This window comes from Leuresthes tenuis, unplaced genomic scaffold (genome assembly GCF_036924035.1).
Source record: "Leuresthes tenuis unplaced genomic scaffold, fLeuTen1.0.hap1 SCAF_15, whole genome shotgun sequence".
Lineage (NCBI taxonomy): Eukaryota > Metazoa > Chordata > Actinopteri > Atheriniformes > Atherinopsidae > Leuresthes > Leuresthes tenuis.
This window is the reverse complement of record NW_027325369.1, coordinates 14,130,410-14,139,001: the sequence shown is the minus strand read 5'-3', so window position 1 is coordinate 14,139,001 and position 8,592 is coordinate 14,130,410. Positions and strand designations below refer to the sequence as shown.

Genomic DNA, 8,592 nt, shown 5'->3' with positions numbered 1-8,592 from the left:
GCAGTCAGAACAAAGCCTCAATACGGTGTTCCAGTGGTGTTTTTGTTGCTGCCTTGTCTTTTGCACAGAGTAAAAGACAAGGCAGCCATCGAATAGGGCCCGATTGTTCCTACTTGGTCAGCCGAGGAGCAAGGGGGAAAAGTAATACATCATCAGCATAAAGACTTATTTTATGCTCAATATTTTGGGGCTGTACTGAGCACTCTTCAGCCCTTTTAAATGGTATAACTTTGCACTCCCGCACGCTCCAGCGAGCACCATTCAAGCAACAACTTTGCACTCCAGCTTCAAACATCGGCACAGTCGCAACAAGTAAGGCGACTCTACTCAGAGAAGTCACTCTGCACAGTAACAAGATTTCTTTTGCACAGACAGAAAGGGCTTCACCCGCAAAGGTAAAGCCTGCCAAAAATAGAAACAACTCATTAGTGCTGCTCTCCACGGAAGTCTTTAGTAAAAGGCAAAAGACTGTAAAATAAAGAGCAAATCTAAAGTTTCAGGAATCCGAGAATAAGCTTACTTTCATGAGTTCTTCACGATTTTGGATTTTGCTATAAAATGAATTCCTTCACTCAAACTAAATTAAAACTGCTAAACCTCTAATCTGTTACATGTAAGGCAGATGTCAAATTCACCGAAATAGGATCTAAGGGTATTCGGCCAATTGAGCTATAGCAGCTTCGGTAAAAGAGTATCAGTTGAAGAGTTTGTGAATAAAGGTCATCTCACACATAGTGAGCTGTAGGAAAATAGGCAGGGAGCAATGCCGGCTGGGGTATATGTTCTTGTATGTTGTCTGACTGTTTGATTTGAATGTGTTGTGTAAGTGTCCTGTTGAATTATACATGTTTGGGCTTTGACACGCTTCACTGTGGTTGTTAACTGTGTGGTGTGTCCTGAAATGTTATATGTTTGGGCTGTGTGACATGCTTAATGCTTGTCAGTAGCTACCCACTTATTCATATATAGCAACTGACAACATAAGAAGTCCGGACATACTTTGATAGTAGTTGTAGATGTATCCTTATTGATAATAGATAAACTAATTCATAGTGATAGAACAGTAGATGAACAGGTGCCTGCACATGTCTCACGAAAATAAAATGGGTGTATGATTGCTGACGGCAGAGCAATACTGCCAAACTTATGAGTTCTTGTGGCAAACTTGATTCGGTGTCTTGACGTGTATACGCTGTTTCGCTGACTTGATTGTCACAAGAAACAAAGTGTGTTTGATAAGATCCGACCATTTTATTACGGGATGATCAGTATGTATGGATTCTGATGTGACTGATAAACCCATTCGTATCTTAAGCATAATCGAAAATAAGCTCTATTTTACGAGTTATGCACGAATTCGGATTCTCCTATAAAACGAATTTCTTAACTCAAACGAAGTTAAGACTGCTTTGTCCTTCATATTTATTCATGTCTAATCAAGTTTGGACGATAGACAACGTTGTACTTTGTAGAATGAGAAAGAACTTCTTCAGCAATAAGCATCTCTCGACATATGACGAAGTACAGATTTTGCTATAAAATTTATTCCTTCTATCAGCATGGCTTAAAACTGTTTGTCCTCCTTATTTATCCACTTCAAATAAAGTTTTAACCATTAAAAAAATTTTGTAGTTTGAGAAAGAACAACTTAATCTTCAGCAATCAGTATAAAAAGAGGGAAAGAAAAGGTGCAAATACCAACCATACATCACTAAAAGGTGGAGCGGAAGTATTCGGCTACAAGTAGGTGTGAATGTCCGACCATAATTTGTAAAAAGCGGGTAAGAAAAGGTTCGAATGCCCGACTATATATTAACAAAAGCGGGAGGAGAGGTCTTCGGATGAGAGTGGGTGAGAATTTCCAACCATAATCTATAAAATACGGTGATAAAAAAAGGTGTGAATGCCCCATAGAACACTAAAAGGTGGAGCGGAAGTGTTCGGCTGCAAGAAGGTGTGAATGTCCGACTATATTTGGTGAAAAGCAGGTGAAGCAAGGTCTGAAAGCCCAACCTTACATCATCAAAAGCGAGATCAGAGGTGTTTGGCTGCAAGAAGGCCATAGTTTGCCAAAAGCGGGTAAGGTGCGAATGACCGACTAAATATCAACAAAAGTGGGGGCGGAGGTCTTTGGATGCAAGTGGGTGTGAATATCCCACCATACAAGTATGGTGGAGAGGAAGCTGTGAATGGCCGACCATAGTAAAAAGCGGGTGAGAAAATGTGCGAATGTCAAACCATACATGATCAAAAAAGGGAGCGGAGGTGTTTGGCTGCGACAAGGTGTGAATGTCCACCCATGATTAATGAAAAGCGGGCAACAAGTAGGTTCGAATGCCCAACCATACATCATCAAAAGCAGGAGTGGATGTGTTCGGCTGCAAGAAGGTTTGAATATCTGACCATAGTTTGTAAAAAGCGGGTAAGAAAAGGTTCGAATGCCTGAACATACACCATCAAAAGAGGGAGCGGAGGTGTTCCGCTGTAAGAAGGTGTGAATGTCCGACCATAGTTGGTAAAAAGCGGGTAAGAAAATGTTAAAATACCCGACTGTACACAATCAATAGCGGGAGCGGAGTTGTTCGGCTACTAAAAGGTGTGAAAGTGTGACCATGGTTTCTAAAAAGCGGTTAAGAAAAGGTGCGAATGCCCGACAATGTATGATCAAAAGAGGGAGCGGAGGTTTTCCGCTGCAAGAAGGTCTGAATGTCCAACCATAATTTGTAAAAACCAGGGAAGAAAAGGCTCGAAAGCCCGACTATACACCATCAAAAGCGGGAGCGGAGGTGTTCAGCTGCAAGAAGGTCTGAATGTCCATCAATAATTGCTAGAAAACATGAAAGAAAATTTTCGAATATCAAACCGCACATGATCATAAGCGGGAGAGGAGGTGTTCGGCTGCAAGAAGGTGTGAATATACGACCATAGTTTATAAAAAGCGGGTAAGAAAAGGTGTGAATGCCTGAACATACACCATCAAAAGAGGGAGCGGAGGTGTTCCGCTGTAAGAAGGTGTGAATGTCCGACCATAGTTGGTAAAAAGCGGGTAAGAAAAGGTTAAAATACCCGACTGTACACAATCAATAGCGGGAGCGGAGTTGTTTGGCTACTAAAAGGTGTGAAAGTCTGACCATGGTTTCTAAAAAGCGGGTAAGAAAAGGTGCTAATGCCCGACAATGTATGATCAAAAGAGGGAGCGGAGGTTTTCCGCTGCAAGAAGGTCTGAATGTCCAACCATAATTTGTAAAAACCAGGGAAGAAAAGGCTCGAAAGCCCGACTATACACCATCAAAAGCGGGAGCGGAGGTGTTCAGCTGCAAGAAGGTCTGAATGTCCATCAATAATTGCTAGAAAACATGAAAGAAAATTTTCGAATATCAAACCGCACATGATCATAAGCGGGAGAGGAGGTGTTCAGCTGCAAGAAGGTGTGAATGCCCCACCATAGTTGGTAAAAAGCGGGTAAGAAAAGGTTAAAAGACCCGACTGTACACAATCAATAGCGGGAGCGGAGGTGTTCGGCTGCAAGGTTTGAACGTCCTACCAAAGTTTGTTAAAAGCAGTTAAGAAAAGGTTCGAATATCTAACCAAACACAATCAAAAGCGGGAGCAGAGCTGTTTGACTGCAAGTAGGTGTGAATGTCAGATCATAATTTGCAAAAAACTGATGAGAAAGGGTGAGAATGCCCGACTATACACCATCAAATGCGGGAGCGGAAGTGATCGGCTGTGAGTAGGTGTGAATCTCCGACCATAATTGCTGAAAAATGTGTTAGAAAAGATTAGAATGCCGGACCATACATCATCAAAAGCAGGAGTGGATGTGTTCGGCTACAAGAAGGTTTGAATGTCCGACCATAGTTTGTATAAGGCGGGTAAGAAAAGGTTAAAATACCCGACTGTACACAATCAAAAGAGGGAGCGGAGTTGTTCAGCTAAGAGAAGGTGTGAAAGTCCGACCATGGTTTGTAAAAAGCGGGTAAGAAAAGGTTCGTATGCCCGAATATACACCATCAAAAGCGGAAGCGGAGGTGTTCGGCTGCAAGAAGGTGTGAACGTCCGACAAAAGTTTGTAAAAAGCAGTTAAGAAAAGGTTCGGATATCTAACCAAACACAATCAAAAGTGGGAGCAGAGCTGTTCGACTGCAAGTAGGTGTGAATGTCAGATCATAATTTGCAAAAAGCTGATGAGAAAGGGTGAGAATGCCCGACTATACACCATCAAATGCGGTAGCGGAGTTGTTCGGCTGTGAGTAGGTGGGAATCTCCGACCATAATTGCTGAAAAATGTGTTAGAAAAGGTAAGAATGGCGGTCCATACATCATCAAAAGCGGGAGAGGTGGTGTTCGGCTGCAAGAAGGTGTGAATGTCCAGCCATAATTACTCACAAACGGGTAAGAAAAGGTAGTATTGCCAGACCATACATGATCAAAACAGGGAGCGGAGGTGGTTCAGCTGCAAGGTGTGAATTTCTGACTAAAGTTTGTAAAAAGCGGGTAAGACAAGGTGCGAATGCCCGACAATGTATAATCAAAAGAGGGAAAGGAGGTTTTTGGCTGCAAGGTCTGAATGTCCAAACATAATTTGTAAAAACCGGGGAAGAAAAGGCTCGAAAATCCGACTATACACCATCAAAAGCGGGAGTGGAGGTGTTCAGCTGGAAGAAGGTCTGAATGTCCACCAATAATTACTGAAAAATGGTAAAGAAAAGGTGCGATTGCCCAACCACACATCATCAAAAGCAAGAGTGGATGTGTTCGGCTACGAGAAGGTTTGAATGTACGACCATAGTTTGTAAAAAGCGGGTAAGAAAAGGTTTGAATGCCCTAATATACACCATCAAAAGAGGGAGCGAAGGTGTTCCGCTGTAAGAAGGTGTGAATGTCTGACCATAGTCTGTAAAAAAGCTGGCAAGAAAAGGTTAAAATACCTGACTGTACACAATCAAAAGAGGGAGAGGAGTTGTTCAGCTAAGAGAGGGTGTGAAAGTCCGACAATGGTTTGTAAAAAGCGGGTAAGAAAAGGTTCGTATGCCCGAATATATACCATCAAAAGCGGAAGCGGAGTTGTTCGGCTGCAAGAAGGTGTGAACGTCCGACCAAAGTTTGTAAAAAGCAGTTAAGAAAAGGTTCGAATATAGAATCAAACATAATCAAAAGCGGGAGCAGAGCTGTTCGACTGCAAGTAGGTGTGAATGTCAGATCATAATTTGCAAAAAGCTGATGAGAAAGGGTGAGAATGCCCGACTATACACCATCAAATGCGGTAGCGGAGTTGTTCGGCTGTGAGTAGGTGTGAATCTCCGACCATAATTGCTCAAAATAGTTTTAGAAAAGGTAAGAATGCCGGTCCATACATCATCAAAAGCGAGAGAGGTGGTGTTCGGCTGCAAGAAGGTGTGAATGTCCAGCCATAATTACTCACAAACGGGTAAGAAAAGGTAGTATTGCCAGACCATACATGATCAAAACATGGAGCGGAGGTGGTTCAGCTGCAAGAAGGTCTGAATGTCCAACCATAATTTGTAAAAACCGGGAAGAAAAGGATCGAAAGCCCGACTATACACCATCAAAAGAGGGAAAAGAGGGGTTCAGCTTCAAGAAGGTCTGAATGTCCATCAATAATTGCTTTAAAACATGAAAGAAAATTTTCGAATATCAAACCGCACATGATCATAAGCGGGAGAGGAGGTGTTCAGCTGCAAGAAGGTGTGAATGTCCACCTATAATTCCTGAAAAATGGGTAAAAAAAGGTGCGAATGCCCAACCGTACATTATCAAAAGCAGGTGTGAATGTCAGATCATAATTTGCAAAAAGCTGATGAGAAAGGGTGAGAATGCCCGACTATACACGATCAAATGCGGGAGTGGAGGTGTTCGGCTCTGAGTAGGTGTGAATGTCCGACCATAATTGCTGAAAAATGTGTTAGAAAAGGTAAGAATGCCAGACCATACATCATCAAAAGCGGGAGAGGTGGTTTTCGGCTGCAAAAAGGTTTGAATTTTTTACTAAAGTTTGTAAAAAGCGGGTAAGACAAGGTGCGAATGGCTGACAATGTATGATCAAAAGCAGGAGTGGAGGTATTCAGCTGCAAGAAGGTCTAAATGTCCATCAATAATTGCTAGAAAACATGAAAGAAAAATTTCGAAAATCAAACCGCACATGATCATAAGTTGGAGAGGAGGTGTTCAGCTGCAAGAAGGTGTGAATGTCCACACATAATTCCTGGCAAATGGGTAAAAAAAAGGTGCGAATGCCCAACCTTACATCATCAAAAGCGAGATCAGAGGTGTTTGGCTGCAAGAAGGCCATAGTTTTCCAAAAAGGGTAAGGTGCGAATGACCGACTAAATATCAACAAAAGTGGGGGCGGAGGTCTTCGAATGCAAGTAGGTGTGAATATCCCACCATAGTTTGAAAAAAGCGGGTGAGAAAAGGTGCAAATGTCCAACCATACATGATCAAAACAGGGAGCGGAGGTGTTTGGCTGCGACAAGATTTGAATGTCCACCCATAATTAATGAAAAGCGGGCAACAACTAGGTTTTAATGCCCAACCATACATCATCAAAAGCAGGAGTGGATGTGTTCGGCTACAAGAAGGTTTGAATGTCCAAGCATAGTTTGTAAAAAGCGGGTAAGAAAAAGTTCGAATGCCCGAACATACACCATCAAAAGAGGGAGCTGAGGTGTTCCGCTGTAAGAAGGTGTGAATGTCCAACCATAGTTGGTAAAAAGCGGGTAAGAAAAGGTTAAAATACCCGACTGTACACAATCAATAGCGGGAGCGGATGTGTTCGGCTACAAGAAGGTGTGAAAGTCTGACCATGGTTTGTAAAAAGCGGGTAAGAAAAGGTGCGAATGCCCGACAATGTATGATCAAAAGAGGGAGCGGAGGTTTTCGGCTACAAGAAGGTTTGAATGTCCTACCAGAGTTTATAAAAAGCGCGTAAGAAAAGGTTTGAATGCCCGACTATACACCATCAAAAGCGGGAGCGGAGGTGTTCCGCTGTAAGACGGTGTGAATGTCCGACCATAGTTGGTAAAAAGCGGGTAAGAAAAGGTTAAAATACCCGACTTTGCACAATCAATAGCGGGAGCGGAGTTGTTCGGCCACAAGAAGGTGTGAAAGTCCGACCATGGTTTGTAAAAAGCTGGTAAGAAAATGTTCGAATGCCCGAATATATACCATCAAAAGCGGAAGCGGAGGTGTTCGGCTGCAAGAAGGTGTGAACGTCCGACCAAAGTTTGTAAAAAGCAGTTAAGAAAAGGTTCGAATATCCAACCAAACATAATCAAAAGCGGGAGCAGAGCTGTTCGACTGCAAGTAGGTGTGAATGTCCAGCCATAATTACTCACAAACGCGTAGGAAAAGGTAGTATTGCCAGACCATACATGATCAAAACAGGGAGCGGAGGTGGTTCAGCTGCAAGAAGGTGTGAATGTCCGACTAAAGTTTGTAAAAAGCGGGTAAGACAAGGTGCGAATGCCCGACAATGTATGATCAAAAGAGGGAGCGGAGGTGTTCGGCTGCAAGAAGGTATGAATGTCCAACCATAATTTGTAAAAACCGGGAAGAAAAGGCTCGAAAGCCCGACTATACACCATCAAAAGAGGGAAAAGAGGGGTTCAGCTGCAAGAAGGTCTGAATGTCCATCGATAATTGCTTTAAAACATGAAAGAAAATTTTTGAATATCAAACCGCACATGATCATAAGCGGGAGAGGAGGTGTTCAGCTGCAAGAAGGTGTGAATGTCCACCCATAATTCCTGAAAAATGGGTAAAAAAAGGTGTGAATGCCCAACCGTACATTATCAAAAGCAGGTGTGAATGTCAGATCATAATTTGCAAAAAGCTGATGAGAAAGGTTGAGAATGCCCGACTATACACCATCAAATGCGGGAGCGGAGGTGTTCGGCTCTGAGTAGGTGTGAATGTCCGACCATGATTGCTGAAAAATGTGTTAGAAAAGGTAAGAATGCCGGACCATACATTATCAAAAGCGGGAGAGGTGGTTTTTGGCTGCAAAAAGGTGTGAATGTTCGACTAAAGTTTGTAAAAAGCGAGTAAGACAAGGTGCGAATGCCTGACAATGTATGATCAAAAGCAGGAGTGGAGGTGTTCAGCTGCAAGAAGGTCTAAATGTCCATCAATAATTGCTAGAAAACATGAAAGAAAATTTTCGAAAATCAAACCGCACATGATCATAAGTGGGAGAGGAGGTGTTCAGCTGCAAGGTGTGAATGTCCACACATAATTCTTGAAAAATGGGTAAAGAAAAAGGTGCGAATGCCCAACCATACATCATCAAAAGCAGGAATGGATGTGTTTGGCTGCAAGAAGGTGTGAACGTCCAACCAAAGTTGGTAAAAAGCAGTTAAGAAAATGTTTGAATATCCAACCAAACATAATCAAAAGCGGGAGCAGAGCTGTTCGACTGCAAGTAGGTGTGAATGTCAGTTCATAATTTGCAAAAAGCTGATGAGAAAGGGTGAGAATGCCCGACTATACACCATCAAATGCAGGAACGGAGTTGTTTGGCTGTGAGTAGGTGTGAATCTCCGACCATAATTGCTGAAAAATGTGTTAGAA

General features: G+C 42.6%; 1 non-coding gene across 1 annotated transcript; it reads right to left on the bottom strand.

The window, feature by feature from the left end:
* Positions 1 to 384: 384 nt before the first annotated feature.
* Positions 385 to 497, bottom strand: LOC140270965 (U5 spliceosomal RNA). Its single transcript, XR_011907782.1, has one exon. It is a non-coding gene; the product is annotated as a U5 spliceosomal RNA (small nuclear RNA).
* Positions 498 to 8,592: the final 8,095 nt, after the last annotated feature.